Consider the following 16,691-nt stretch of genomic DNA (forward strand, 5'->3'; position numbering starts at 1 on the left):
GGAAAGAGGCTCCTTACAGCCCACATACTTTTTTTCACTTTTAATCTGATCATCATAGCACAAGGCGTTCCTAGAGACTCAGCAATGGCCTTTATCTGTCACCAATATTAGCAGGAGTGCCAAGATATATATATAGTGGAAATAAGAACGATTTGCTGATGTGGCCAATATGGCTGGCATTTTGCTCCCAGACTTAAAAAATCAGCAAATGCAAAAATTCAGGATTACTTGAAGGTAAATTATTTTAGATAGCAAGTATGAGATATTGTTTGGCTTGTCTTCTATGTTGTTAGTCTTGAGTGGTCACATTTTAAAGCTTTTCTAATAAAAAGAGTAAACAAAGCTTTGTTTTAGAGGGAGCATGGGTCTGCCAAGTATTAGAGTACAGGCTTTTCTCGATGCACAGTGTTCAGGAAAATGCCATGGAAAGGGAGGTGATGAACTTGCTAGATATAGCTGTGGGAGTCAGTGTGTGGACTTGGAGAATATGAAGAGAAAGAAAAAAATTATGCTTGGGATATGTAGAGATACTCTGGCACCCTGAGATGGCAGGAGTATGATGAATACTGTGTGGATGGGGGAATGTACGTGCAGACTCTGGCTGAGACATTTTCAGAAGCATGAGCTCACTGAGACTCAACCCTGAACCCTAGTCAAAAATTAAGTTAATTTTTAGGGGCACTGGCTTTACACCTCTTTGTGCATAAACACTGAGCTCATTAAAACCTGTAGCACAGTGGTGTCACAAGCTCAAGGACTCAGCATCTAAGACTTGCTACAGAATCTTTTCCAGTATTTCTGAAGTGGATTTTTTTCTTTCTGTAACAAAGAAACTTTGCTCAGCACATGGAGGGCAAGGTGCAGCTGTTATCAATGCACACCATCATGTAACTCACTCAGGCTTGGTCACTCCTACTGCTCAGTCCCAGTGCAGGCAGACTCTTACACATGCCCAGGCTACCAGAGTTACAGGCAATCAGCAGCCTGTAACTCCCAGCTCTGTCAGCTCTCTTGCAAACACACCACGTGGATGTGCATGGATGGATAACTGGGTTTGTGGTTGCCTCCCACCAGTGGCCATTTTATTCTTAACTGCTGTTAAAAAATAACACTGAAAATACATATGGTAGCATCCCTGTTTGCATGACGTGAGTCTCATCCCACTGCATCGAGAGAGCTGAACAAGAGGCAGGAAACTCGAGGCTCTAAAATCACAATTTGTGAAATGTCAGGGAATATTAAACTGATTCTGATTGTTTCACTGAAAAATTATTTCTCTCTTTTCTGCCTTTCACAAGGCTTCTTTTTTCTTTTCAGGCTGCAGGTCAAGGTGTTCAGCAATAGAGGAAAGGATGGTGTAAAGGATACGGAACTTAGCATATCACAATTCAATGCCACAGAGAGAGAGGGTTGATTATTAAACCATCTGCTTTCTGCAGCCTGCAAGATTTTCAGCATCTTGTAAGGAAAGCTGTTTGAAAAGCTACTTCCTGCCCTGCAGCATTAAGTGAACACACCTACTTTCAGATTTTTTATCAAATTTGTAGCTGAAAGCATTGGGCAAACATCCACTGCTTGGTGTCTCTGGAGTTTCTACCCCTTCTGTGTCAATTCCCTGATCCTGCAGGATCTTAATTCCAACCCATATAAAACTGGTACAAAAATGTATATTATTACAAATATTACTACTACAGCAAGAATGATGTAGGCAGCTGTATAAGTACTGCCAAATATTTTTCCTTATTAAATATTAGATCTACTATGAAGTCTTACCTGCATGAGGAAAACGAAGGGTTTAGAAAGATTATACCTAGTCACCTACAGTCTGCCATAGACATTGAAGCAAAAAGCAGTTGAGAAGCTTAACACCCATTGGCATTGACTCATGCTTTTGTTTACATTTTGAAAATCCTCCTTGTCTTTAATTTTCTCTTGGGGAAGTGTTTCCATGTGTTTTTACAAGACAATTTGTCACTTCCATCTTCTGCCCAGAACACAGCTAGGCAAGTAAAGACTGTAACTCTCAGAAACCCTTGCAAGTATATAAAATTATTAGTTAATGGTGTTGTTCTTGGCTTTGTCCTACTTCTTCTAAGATCTTACACAAGACAAAGGGATGATTTCTACCATGATAGCTAGGAGAATTCAAATTTTAATGGGAAGTATGGGTTAGGATGCAACAGTAGTCATGCTCGTGAAAGCTCATGAACCATCTCCAGCGTGGCTTACTCAGTGTCAAAACATTTTAATTTTTCCTTTAATGTGAAGACAGAGTAGTTGTTATTCATGTAAAAATTCCAGAGGAAAACAAGGAATCATTAAAAAATCTATTCCACCCCTTCTGGTGGTGGGGGAGAATTTCCAACACTCAAAGAGGTCCCTTTGGTGTTTTGGCCACTGGGTTTCATTTCATAACAGATGCGAGATTCCTTTTTCTCCATTTTAAATAACTTGATGGATTGAGTAGCAGACAGTAAGGCAAAAAAGAACAAATGCAAACACACCTCATCTAAATAGCTACAGGCATATGCCCAGTACAATCAAATATAACTACCCCAACCCAGTGTCTATTTGTTTTCTTTAATAGAGAATATCAGAGATAAAAAACAATTGCTCCCAACATTAATTGGATTAGAGAAGGCAAATATTTTATTCAGGTCCTCAAATAAATTAAAAAAAAATCTTAATAATAATAAGTATTTTTTTTCTCTCGGAAATTTTCTGAAGACTTTAGTCAAGGAACAGCAGCAGATGAAGATCCGAAGGATGGGTATTAAAAAAAAAAAACGTTTCCATTTTAAAAATGCACGTTGTGTAAGACAGAGTCTTTCAATTATAGTACAGCCCTTCACCACCATTTCCAACCACAGGAAATTAAAGAGCTAATATTGAAGCTGACAGGCAGAGCTAAGCATAGTGCTGCCTGCAGCACGTTGTATCCTTCGTGTCATTGCTCACGGACCCATGAAGCCTGTGGTCCATCCATCTATAGATCTGTTCCCAGCTCACAGGCTGACAGCCTAAAGCTACTGGGATGCTGCAGACCCCAGCCACAGAGATTTGCCAGCAGACTGTCAGCAAAGCTGGTTACCAGGAGCAGCCTGGCAGCTCAGGCAGAGCCTAGCACAGGCAGAGCTGTGGAAATTGGCTGCCATAGAGCTCCTTGTCACTGCAGCTGGGTTGTCACTGCACCCTGGCTGCTGCAGCTTCTGAGCCAGCTTCAGCACCTCACACAAGTGAGACTGTGCAGAAATTGTTGGCCATTAATTAGAATAATCTGAAAAAGGGAAGGGGATTTCCCTCATCCTGTGACATCTCCTATTTATCATCGTCAAAGCATATACTTTGCTGGAGCCCAACTCATGCAGTTGATTCCTAATCCACGCCCAAGCACAGCCTGGCTACAGTGGGGTTTGTGTTGACATGGTGGTTGCTTAGACCTCAAGTTGATACCAGGTGTGAGCAGTACTGGAGAACTGATCAGGGAAGGAGCATCTTCTGAAGGCATTCACTTCAGGCATGGTTGACTCAAGTGTTGAGGTTGTGCAAAACCCCTGGAATACCAGATTATTTAAAAGATAACAACTTTGAGTAACTCTCTAATCAACATCACTCTCAGCAGAAGGGAGAAGATGCTACTATTGAATAACCAGCTGTAAAGATGTTATGTGATTCTCCCCCGCCACCCTCGCATTTCACGTGCCTGTAGAGTCAGATCTTGATTTAGCATCAACACTGTGCAGACAGGGCCTTGACAGAGAGGTACTACTCTGGAAAATATATTGGAGCACCTAGTTTCAGAGCCTCCCTCCACTCATTTATAAATAGACATTTTAAAAGGCAGTGCTGTAAACAGGCAGTCCCTCCACTGCTCTGGAGGACTGTTCAGAGTCACTGCCACAAATGATGTTCCCTCTAGCCTCCAGCTCCAGGACTTTTCCCATTACTCCCAGCTAACATTTTTTCCTTGTCCTGTAGATCTCAGTTTAGCTGTTCCTCAACATTTTCTGCTGGATTGGCCATTGGATATTGCCTAGATTCTTTATGTCTTTCCCTGTGGGCTGGGGCTGCCAGCAGCATCTTCTTCTTAGAAGCTTGGTGGAGTCTCTGGGACAATCCTGTGGAAAGACTTGCTGAGATAAAGCTGCCATTCTCCTCTTCCTTGAATCTCATCAGCTCTCTCTCTCCTAGGCCCACTGAAAAACATTTATATATATATATATATATATATATATATATATATATAAAAGTCTGAATTGACCCAGCAAGGCTCATAAAATTTTGGATGTTTGGGCAAAACTCACAGCAGGAAGATGAGAGACATATTTTGCATCAGGACAGCCGACAGTCAGGAGTGATGAGCAACAGAATGGTGGGGGTTAAGAATCATGAGCACAAATGCAAGGTACAAGATGATGGAGAAATCGAGTTCCTGCAGTGGAGTAGGAGAGCCAATTTGAGAGAGATAGAAACACTGTACACAAACAGTTGGAATTGGCAGCTATTTTGTACAGATCACTTTTGAGAACATTTTAATTCCCTAGTTTTAAAGAAATGTATTTCCGTTTCCTTCTTTCTTCTGTACATTACATCAAGCAGCTCTGCCAGCTCCCATGTGAGTGAGTGCAGGGGGCTGTTGCTCATTCCTAGCCATATGTTTCTGTCAGATATTTATTTGCACAACTGACAAATTGTTCTGAGCTTTTGAATGGCTACAGGAAGAGTTGCCATTCTCCACTCCTGCCTCTTTTCTGCAGTCACAGCCTGTGCTGCAGTCAAGGAGCGGGCAGGTCCCAGGCAAGAAGGGAGAAGGAGCAAGACCCACAGGCCAGGCAGGTGTGAGCTGTGGAGCAGTATCCTTAAATTGTGGTGGTAAATGCTCTGGAATCAAAGTGACCTCTCAGGAGTTACAGAAGCACCAGTCACTCTGATGAGGAAGATGTTAAATTCTGACAAGGAAAAGCTAGTGAGGAAAAGGGAAACGATGAAACTGAAGTTCTGGCATCTCTGCTACTGTCCCTCTCTATTGGACTATCAAAGGATTTTTAAACATCTGCAGTTAAGATCTTGTGTCCTTTTAGTACCGTTATTCTTTATTATGCTTCTGTTTTCTCTGTGTCTTTTTTTTTATAAAGGTCATATATAAATGTAATTTCAATGTCCATGCTACTTACTGGCAAGTCTGGATGCCCACAAGACCTTAAAACAGAAATTCTCTGCCACAAGCAGAAGAGGAGAAGAAACACTCCTCAGAGAGAAGTGGCAGCTGTAACAAAGATTTGAAGGATATTACAAAACAAGATGCTCACTTTGGGGGTGGATCCTTGGTACAAACTCTGATGGTGATAGTGGTTCTTTTTTGAGGCATGCTTAACTCCTGAAACTAATCTTAGTAGGTCTTAATTAATCAGAGACTGGTCCTACCTACCAGCATGCTGATGAAAAGGAGGCAGAGAAAATTTGCTTTTCAGTGCAGAATTTCTACTCCTCCCAAGGCAAATCACAGGTTTTTGCCTTTTTTTTTTTTCCTTGCGAAGAGCAGATGGAGATTCCAATATCTTAAGAGAGTTTGGGGGTGGTGGGAAGTGGAATAGATCCCTCTGACAGTCTGGCCATCCTGGTGTCCATACGTTACAGTATTGCTAGTTATTCTTGAAACTCAGTAAAGCAGTTTGTGATTAGATAGATCTTACTCCCTGCTTTCAGGAGATTCAGTTTTTCTACAAAGATGTTGTGCTAAGAGCTTGGTCTATGCTTTGGGGCAAGGCAATCCATTTTGCACTCTTCTTTAACTGTCCCTTTATTTCCTTTGCTTTTCATGGCCTACTTTTCTCTCCATCATTTTCAACTGCTTTATCTTCTTTGCGTACAAGTGCTGTACTTCTCAAATCTTGGAAAAATTACCCTTCCTCCTAAGCTACCTTTCTGACTTTGAGTGAATTAGCTGGTGCCTCCATGACAACAAAATTAATCACGTTTCCTCAAGCTGTCTCCATAGGTCTCAGACAAGCTTGCTGTTCATGGGACCTTGTCTTCTCTGACAGCTGGCTTCCTGGTTTTCCTCCAGTGCACTTCGACAGTGATTGCTAAGTTAAAGGTGACAATTCTAGTGCTGTTTTACCTGATTGTTCTGCCACTTCCATTATCATTTCCTTCCAGGGCTGTCGACAATTGCCCTCTTTTTATCCTGACTGCTTCACTGACTGTTCTAACTTAACAGATCTCAAGTTTTGCAACGTCCTGTTTGTTTTGGACCCAGCATCACTGTTTCCCCTCCCTTGTTACATTTTCTCACTGGAGCCCTCTCACTCTCTAACTTCACCTAGCATCTCTGTGGTGATCATGGCCAAATTCATCTCTCTAGCCCATCTCCACAGCCCTGGATAGCTTTGTATCCACAGCCATTTTTTCAACATCTTCTCATCTGTTTATACCACAAAACTGGGTGAAAAGAACACCCAGGTATGACAGCTAAAATGCAAGTTGTCATGCAGCTTTTACACTCCTTCTTCTTAGTTTAAGCAGCTCAGCTGAGTCAGGCAATAGACTTCATAATGAAATGTTGTAGACTTACTGCTTATTTTTCTAACTAAGACAGTTGAGAAAGATTGCTTCTCCGGTTTTCGAACATCCCTTAAAGCCATTATCTGTTCCACAGAGAAGGTGGATGTCTGGTTACAAACCTGCAGTAAAAGCAGAAGAGCAGCCATTTTCAACATTCTTGCCAACCCAAGCACTTTTAAAAGGCTTTAAAAATAATAATTATAATAATAATAATTATTATTATTATTCATTGATATTATATAGTCATCCTCATCATAAGGCTTTAAAAATTATTATTAATGTTATTGTTATAGCATCATAATCATCATCATCATAATCATCATCCTCATCATAATCTTCTGGTTACCTCTACCTAGGAGGATGTAGAGAAATGAAGGTGACCAGACTCACGGAATACCTGCTAATTAGCCTCAGCTGACTGTTTCATTAACTGCCTTGTTCTAGCGAAGTGCTTTTTGACCCACAGTGATATGCTTATTCTTTTAGAAAAAGGTGCTTTATAGCAACATTTCTGCAGATAGCAGGAACCCAATAGTATTATCAAGACAGTGCCTCGGACTAAAATGAGAGACTCAGGTGGAGCACAAGGAGAATGAAGTCTGCACTGTCCACATATATACCAGAGAGAGATCAATGAGATTTTCTCAGCCTGGAGGAATTAGGCTCAACTCCAGCAAGCAAAGGTTGAAGAAGTCTCCTGATTTACAGTTTAAAAAGGGGCCATGGCCAGTAAGGCTGTCTCTTCAGCCCCTATTGAGCAATACATCCTCTAATGCCACAGAAGTGAAAAAAAAAACAAACCAAACAAGGAAAACCCAAAGCACAACAACCAACCAAACAGAAAAACACAAAACCACTTTTCCAGTGAGTTTTATAGGCAGAAGTCTGGACTTTTATCTTCGCTGGGGGAACTCGGTGATTCAAGACAGCTGCAGTAAGACTATACAGCTGTCAATCCCCTTTGCAGAGAGAGACCTGTAATCTCATTTATTCTCAGCTTCTGGAGAGCATAGTTCTGTTCGAAACATCCTTTGATAACACTGAGAATGACCTATTGAATGAGAGGACAAAAAGCCTGTGCAGACAGGCTAACTCGAGGAACCAGAGACACTCTTGCCAAGGAGAGAGGCAACAGCCAGCAGGTCCGTGCTGGCACCCTACCCTGCTTCAGTACCTCTCACCTCAGGCACCAGTGTGTACTTTATTCTGAGTGGTTTGCAACTCACCAGAATTTCTGCTTGTAATCAGTTTAGCAATCCTCTGACTGGTCCACACACATGATGATTTTCATCCACAGCCACACCACAGATTCCCTGCCTCTAGCTGTCCAGCAGTCTTCTTAGTGCTCTAAGTAGCTCCCATGCACCATATTTGAGTGGCTCCCCTGCTCCCAGCTGGCATTCCCAGACCACAAAAATCTGAGTATCACTGCACAGCTCCTCAGTTCAGGAGATCTAGAAATAACATGCTGTTTTACTATTTATTTCTCCGCAAGTTTTGACTCATGGATCTTCTGGAGATAGTAAAAAGAGGAGAAAACCCCTGCATATACAACAGTTGAATTCAATGACACATGACTGCTTTTTTACTGGTTCACAGGCACATTTGTCATCTTGAGGCCAAGTCCCCATGATAGTTGCTGCCTTGCATAAAAAGGAGCCTAGATAATTTGGCTGTAGACTTAGACTGGTGGCTCTAATTTGGACTGAAAATACATTACTTCTGCCTTATCTTAACTGCACGGCTTCCCTGTCACAGAGACACAATCCTGTGCACTCCTTTCCTTCTTTACTCATCACTTCTAATGTCACAACCCTGTATGCCTCTTTCCCAGCTCCCAGTTTCGAGTCCCATTTTCACCCAGGTGAAAGTGATACAGATTTAACTCCAAAAAAACTCTTCAAAACTTACTTGATTGCTCCTTTTCTTGGCAAATGCAGGAAAGATTTCTGAACAGGAAAGCTGCATCCTATAAGGTGCATCAGTAAGTAAGATGTTATATTAAAATAAGGTCAGAGAAAGGCAGTTTTATTCCATTTGTACTAAAGTTAACAATTGTTTTGCAATTCTTGCGTAACTAAGACAAGCTCCAGATTCTTTCTCAGCAATACTTAATTACATTAATAAGTGGTTGAGTTACTATCCCTGGAGGTATTTAAAAGATGTGTAGCTGTGGTGCTTCAGGACATGGTTTAGTGGTGGACTTGGCAGTGCTGGGTTAAGGGTTTGGACTTGCTGATCAAATACGTCTTTTCCAACCAAAATAATTCTGTGATTAAATACTGAAGTACATTATATTGAATCACATTAAATACAATAAAGTAAACGTTGTTTATTCCCAAGTCAATCACAAAGTTTTACCCAAATTTAATCTGGACAGAGTATTTTCCATTTCACTGTCTTAAAAGCTCATTATTGCACAGAATTTGCTATCTGCTTAACAGGTGTTATTTCTCAAGGCCAGATTTTTCTCTTGTCATCACACTTGCTCTAGAATTTATTGAGGCTCCATACTGCAGCAGTCCACACAATGCCAGGGAACACTCTGGTAAGGTATGGCTCTACTAGTCAGGAGAGAAGGAGCTGAAGTAGCTGGTTAGGTTTGGAGCCTCTAAGTTGCTTTGTAAAAGCCACCATACATTTGCTTCAGCAGCCCTCCCTGTATGAACGGCCTCAACCCTGCCCGCTGTGCTACACCCCACATTCCCCTACAGAAGTGTCTACTTTTCATCAAATCATACATAACATCAAATCATAGGGTCCTTCTGTCCACACTGCACCTCAAGGCTAAGCCATCACAACATCAATAATTTATTCTACAAATATACTCCACTGTCAACAAACACCAAGGTTAAAATGCCTTCTCTTGGAGCATCCACTTGCCTACAAACAAAAGACCTGCTGTCCTCATGTTCTGGTTTGGTTAGGTGGGTTTTTTGGTAGCAGGGGAAGGGTCCCAGGAGTGGCTCCTGTAAGAAGCTGAGAAGTTCCCCCTGCTCCAAACCCAGCCAATGTGCCATTACAGGGACAATAGATGTGCCTCTGTGATTAACATATGAAAGAACTGATATAACACCTGAGCAGAGCAGGATTTAGGGGAGAAGAGCTGTGCTGGAGAGGGAGAGCGGTGATGGTGGTTGGTGAGAAAGAAGAGGAAGAAGGTGCCTGAGCAGAAGTTTCCCTAAAACCCATGGTGAGATGGCAGGCCAAGTTGAGTCTGTTTTGCCCGGGACCTTAATCAGTGAAGAACCCTCCTTGTCCTTTGCCCCAGCCCATGAGCTTTTTCCTCCTCATCCCAGAGTGTGTGTGTGTGGGCAGGACCTGAGTGAGTGGCCATGTGGCTGCTCCTTTGTTGTCGTGTTGGGCTTAAACCACGACACCGCACAACATCCCACACACTCCAATGGTTGGTCCAAAGTCAGAAATCAAATGTGCAGTGCAATTCTGTTGATGTGAGTTAAAATTGGGTTTGAACGTTGCTAATGTTTTATTGAGGAATCACTGTTCTCAAGGGGGAAGATTAGGTGCTGAAGTTGAGGGTAGTCAGCAGCACTGGTACTGCTGGTTTCACTTGCTCCCTTACCCATGTGGATGCTGAAAGAGCACTGGATTTGCCACTCTAAAATCCCAACCCTTGGACATGGCTACCTGAAGCCTGAAGAGAGCCTGGAAGTGTAGTTCAGATGCGTGTTGACCTCTCCCTTGTGTGGATGTCCCATCTGCCTAAGGCTGTGCAGGAACAGAACTGCACAGTAAGTGCTTTGTAGGGGAAATTGAGAAGTGTTGTCTCCTCCAATCACCACACACTGCAAATGACAATGTAAACAGATTATTTGGCACTTGACAGCAGAGTTAAACATCAGTCCATTTTTTTTCCATCCTAATGTAATCTCCCATCATTTTCAATTTGTGTCCCACAAACCATCAAAGCAATTGTGTGAACTTTCATTGCTGTTAGGGAAACAAAAAACAAAAAACAAAACAAAAAAGAAAAGTGAGTAAAAGGCAAGATAGTAATGTCTTTCTTGAAATTTCCTTGTATTTCATATCTCCTTGGCAGACATGTTGGGGATCAATTATTTCCTTTAAATTGCAAATCTAAACAACAACAAAAAACACCTCACTTTTTCCAGTGTTTGATTTGGAAGAAGAAATTTGGAAAAGCTGGGTTAATACATTTGTTTAAAAAAAGACATTTTCTTGCAGTGCTTTTGCCCCCACAGTAATTAATAGTTCCAGGTAATTTTAACTGGATTATTTTTTTTTCCTTGGGTTTATTTTCTTCTATTGCACTGCCAACTCATAGTCGGCTGTTGATTCATTCAGAGCCCCGCAAGTATCTTTGCAAGCTTCTAAAAAGAAAATGTGTTTTCTCCACTAATAATTCTTGAATAAGGTAATTTGGATTATGAAATGTTCTCCAAGCCCACTTTCTTGTGGTTTATGAGCTCTTGCTAGCTTCACTGGTCTGAAGAAAAATGACCAAGGTACATAAGAGTCCAGTAAACAGTACTTAGTAGTATTTACAACAAGCCTCACAAGTGATATCATTGAAAGTTCAGTATTTTGAGACCAGCAATTATACACATTTTATGCTAAAATATATCTATAAATTATAAATAAAGTCTATTGGATTTATTTTTTTTTAATGAGAATGTTTTTCCTGGAGCAAACATTAGCAGCACCACAAGAGCTGTGTGTTGACTCTGGGGACCCATTTTGCTGAAAGAAAGATGGGGAGGTGAACAGCTGGCTCAGAGATGTTGAAAAGGCTTAGAAAATCCTATTCTTGTGTTGCTGATTTTGGCATTAGCTTGCTGGCTTGAAAAGTCATGGAGTGATCTGGAATCTTTTCTCCCGGGGCAGCCACGACCACAGGCAGTTTCCATTTTGCAACTTCTTGGCAGCATTTGTGAAACTGTGAATGCCCGAGAGTACGTTTTCTGATACCTTGAGTCAAGTGCTGCAGACACTGAAGAGTCTCATGAGAGCATCTTGTATAATCATCTATAAAGCCAACACGAGTGCTTCGTGTTATTTTTCTTCTGCTGTGAAGTAGGTGTTGATCTGCATCATTCAAAACATAATTATTACTGTTAATGTGTGTGTTTCTTTAGCTGTCATTGTGTTCCAGCTTTTTGCTTGCACATTACAATTCGTATTAGTTGTCCTCCCTGTTTGATGCATAATTTTAGAAATACAATGATTTTCTGCCAGCATCTCAACTGCTTAGAGTCATATAATGAAATTTAGCCCTAAAACCATTACAACAGGAGATAATTTATGAAATGCTAAACAAGAAGCCTGCCCTCCCTCCCCCCAAAATTGACTATAAGAACAAAAGGAGTAATCAAGGGTGATAATTGCATTGTCTTATTCCATTTTCTTCTGAAATCTCATTACAGCTGTCCCAAGAAAACACACATTATACAATCCAAGTAATGAAAGAGTAATTCTAAAAACTAATTGTCTATAAAAATCTAGAGTTGATCCTATAGTCCTTGGAAATAGGGAGATAATTGCATTGGTGTGCCAATTCGTGGAGATCATCACTGGAATATTAAATCCAGGTTCAGAGTACTGAGGTCTCTATCTCATAAGGTGTTGGAAGAATAAAAAGCATTAAAAAGTCTCAGTGAGAGTATTCCAACACCAAGATGATTTATCATTCTTTATGGATCTGTATGTGAGAGAAAAATGCCTGCAGTGGCTAAAAGCTGATGAAAAATGTTGTGGTCTGGAGCAGGAGGATCAGGCAAGCTGACCATCCTGGCACTGTGAGGCCTTAAAACCTATTAAACTGATACACCAGTTAGGAAAACAGTAAGATATCTTCAAGAATTCTTTCCAAGACACAGGAACTTAGAATGAGAAGAGGAAACTTACCACAAGTGGTTACATACAAGTAATTTTTTGTTGCTCCACTGATAATCTTTCATGCTGAAGTAGTTACCCCAAATTGCAGTAGTGAGATTGTTCCAGAAAGTCTGATCAAAGGCTAAACTGGGAACAGGCTCTTTACCTTGCAAGCCTTGTTTTCCAGCTACTGCAAAGACAGCAAGAGAAAGTGAGAGGTGCTGATCATCAGGGGAAATGAAGACACCAAAGATACTGCCTGAAATGCTTTCTGACTGAAATTTAACCCCATGAAAGAAAACACACCAGCTGTGCTTGAGAGTGGCTGAAGAAAGGAACACGAAACAGTATCTTAAATTATCCATTGGGTTTTTTTTCCCATAGGTTTTTCTGGGTTTTTTCTTGTTTGTTTTTTTTTTCAAAAGGAAGTTATTAGGAGAGTAAACTTGGACTCAGGACTCAGGACTGCCACTTGTCACTGCCTCTTCTACCCCCTCCTGGTAGCTGAAATGTATTGGGAGTTCAGCTGACACCGACATATCTTTGGTGAGAGGTATCACATGAATGTCTTGATGCAGATCAGCAGGATAGACATTTAATAGCGATAGCTCTATGTAGATAATATTTAGTAGACCAGATCAAATACATAGGCATGAAGTATCACATGCATTTTATAGCAGAATAACCGTGTTCCACATGAAAAAGAGAAAAAACAATCCTGAATTCAGTTACTACACAGATCCTAGGAGACCAGTGCCATAGTTACTTATCCTCACAAAGAAAAGTATGAACTGATAAGTATAATCTCTTTAGACTAAAATTCAGCTCTGCTTGGTGCTAAGGTAGAAGAGGTTCCATAAATGTAGAAGTGTGTGAGAAAATTATATCCAGGAATTTATCTTACTTGAAGATAGATCACTGTATATATGTAAATCATTGTATAAAATAGACATTACAGATTTATCTTTTTTTCCCAGGAAAAAAAAAATTAAAATAAAATCAGATGCAGTAATTAATTTTTCCCAGTGATTTAGTGAAGTACTACTGCCACAGTGAGATCACACAACCATAATGGTCACTCAAGTGCAGTCACTGTGTGAACAGTATAAAACATTGACAGAAAAATGTAGATAACTGATGGGGTTATTGAACTGATAAAGTGTTCAGCATGTTTGTTGTTTGCTTGCTTGTTTAAAAAAAAACAAACACCAAAACCCACCTGATCATCTTTTACTTTCACTGACGTGCCCTGAGGATAAGGGCAAGTGATATTTTTATGCAAGAAAATAGTTTGTCTCCTGGTAGTCTGAAGGCTTGACCAACAGTCTCACTTACAAAAATGGCCAAAAAAGGCGATGCCAGGTTTTGATTCAAATTTGTTTTGGGTAGGCATAGGATGTTGATTCTGTGCCTTTAAAAAACTAGCAGTTTAGCAAAATTGACAAGCTGCATAATTTCCCACTGGCTAGAAAAATACAGCTGATGATCCCTCAAGTGAAGCTGAACGAAAATTCTTACCTCACTCAAACAGTAGGGTTTTTTTTTTCCTCTGTGTTATATAAGAGGAAATGAGGTGCGTGCCTCACTTTTCATAGGATGCCAGAGTGCAATATGACATTGAGAAATACTGATTCCTTATTTTGTCTGCTGGTATTTAAGACATCCCCCACCCCCATATATATCTTGGTTATAGGACTGAACATGAATCTATAAAAAAAGGACTAGAATTCAAGTACTATGCACTCGATACAGATTAATTGCTCTGCAGATTCAGTTACACAAAGTCCCTTAGCTCATCCCTCAAGCAAGACTGTTGATAAATGAATAAAACTGGCACATTCATCCTCAACTTTTCAGGTCGTGTCACACAAACAGATTAAATGGAGCCCAGAATGAATGGACACATCCTGCAGCCACCATCCCTCGCAGCTCAAAGCCATGATCTTTAAAAGCAGTGCAACCATCAGCTGGTAACTGCTTCAGGCAAGAAGCAGAGAGGGACATGTGTCAGATTTGGATGGTAGAGGGTTTCTATTTTGAAGTTTTCAGGGAGGCAGAAAGCCCAAGTCTTTAGAGAGTATTTACAATAGTTACATTTTTGTGTCACCCTTCTCCTGTTCCCACCAGGAAAGATGAAATCATACTTAGCCTTGCATGTCTTAAGGCATGGACTTCTGAAGTGATTCTGCACCAAAGATCTTCAGGCAAAATGATACTATAGTTGTAGATGGATGATACTGAGTATAGAGGCAGCAGAAATAAATGGGTGGTCAAAAATAGCTCAAAATGGACCTTATCAGACAACGTGGACTTGCTCTCCATAAGCACACTGTAACATTTTGGCAGCTGGCACTCACACTAAGCACTGTCTAGCTGCCTGGAATCACAGCCCTCCAGGCAGCAACCAGTGCCCTCCAGCCCCACTCCCCTCTAGCTCAGGCAAAGCTTAAGCCAGGAGTGGGTGAGGGAGCTGGGGCAAGGGTCTCTCCCAGGTATCTGGGACCCAGTTTGCACCATATTTGAAGACTGAAGCTTCACAATGTCATCTTGAGCTGAAATGTCAAAGTCCTTCTTCCCATCACAAATTAGGAAAGGGTGGTTACACTCCCCTTTCCCAACATCTCCACTATTCCTTAAAAAAACTCTGCAGTTTTTGCCATAGCAAGACCGTGTGTTCACAGTGACACACCACAGAGTCATGCACATCAAATCATGCAGAGAACAGAGGAAGCCTCTCTACACTGCTGCCATTAAGGGGTCATTTTAATTCACCTACTTGGAAGCAGGGCTGGTTTTAACTCTTCACTTCCCTTCTCTGTGTTGTTTCTCCTTTGTCCATTAGCAAAGGGACCCTGTTGGTTCTGTCGTTTTGGGGCTGGCTTTCTTATGAACCCAGTTTGCAGACCAGAAATTTCAGGCACAACCTGGCAAATCTAGAGGATGCTGGTGAAAGCTGCTGATACAATTCAAATGTCCATACATTTACTGTACATGGAATGTAAGGAAGAGGAGTCAACTGAAAGGTGGTTTTTAAAGAGCACACTGAAAATCACATTCCATCCTTGTTTCCAGTTGGGGGTTAGGACTTGCTTTTTCCACCTGAAAAACTCAACTAGATACTGCAGTTGATGCTTAATGATTACAGTGACAAATTATTACATAAAATAAGTTTGATATCTCTGCAGCATCCACCATAGTTTTAACCAATGTATGATTTTTCTGTCTAATCACACTGATTTAATGTATTTTCCTGATGCTTTTCAGTCCTAGTGATGCCTTTGTCTAGTTTCTAGAGCTATATTTCTATTTACCAGATCCAGGAGGCCTAGCTCTCCTGGAAATAGGAAGGGGAAAAAACAACACGGATTTTATTGGTACAGTCTGTCTCTGGGAAACCATTAAAATAATTAGACAAGAAATGTATTTTCAGTTACCTCAGGGCTTGTGTTTGACCTCAGAGCCTAGAATAACTCTTACAATTTGGACTACATGTCAAGAAACACAGTAGATACAAGTGAATTCAACCACAAGGATGAAATGTGTACAGGGTTTCAGGTGGATTCACTGAACTCTAAGTACAATTAGGATGTTGGGAAAGGGAACTTCATTATGCTGTTTTTCTGAGTACACAAAAAATGTATTTTGTTTTCCCTGAAGAGCCAATTCACTTTTTCATGGTCTGCATTTTTCAGCAAGTAAAGCTGATTTATTTTTAAAATAGTGTTTTAAAGCCAGGCAAGTGTATTAGAAATTGCTAACATTTATCATGTTCTTCGGCAGAATAGTTAGATACTTTGGCTTAGAAAAATCCCAACCACGGTGTTTGGCTCTTTTAAATAGATACTTTTAAATAAGTAACTAGAGCTGTTGAATAAGTGAAAGATTGAAACAGTGAAAAAGTGAAAGATTAAAAAAGGAAAAAAAAAAGTTAGTTCTGAAAAAAAAAAAATCATGTCCAACTTTAGCCCATGCAATTTTTGTTGGAAAAGAGAGGCTAAAATTAGCTCCAGCTAAACCAGGGCTCCTGTATCCTTATCATTTAGGAAGTCTTTCAGTGGCATACAGGCAAAGACTTAAACTAACAATTATTTGCAACAAAACCAAAACAAATAAAAAACAAATAGAAGAACTAAAACAAACAAAAAGAACAATAAAACCAAGGTTATAGGTCAAGTTATTTATTGTGCTCATCTGACAGCCCAAATGCAATGAAATGAGATAGAAGTGCCCAGCCACTATTTACATGAAGAATCATCTTCTGAAATAGACTT

Source organism: Chaetura pelagica, unplaced genomic scaffold (genome assembly GCF_000747805.2).
Source record: "Chaetura pelagica isolate M959 unplaced genomic scaffold, ChaPel_1.0 scaffold39, whole genome shotgun sequence".
NCBI lineage: Eukaryota > Metazoa > Chordata > Aves > Apodiformes > Apodidae > Chaetura > Chaetura pelagica.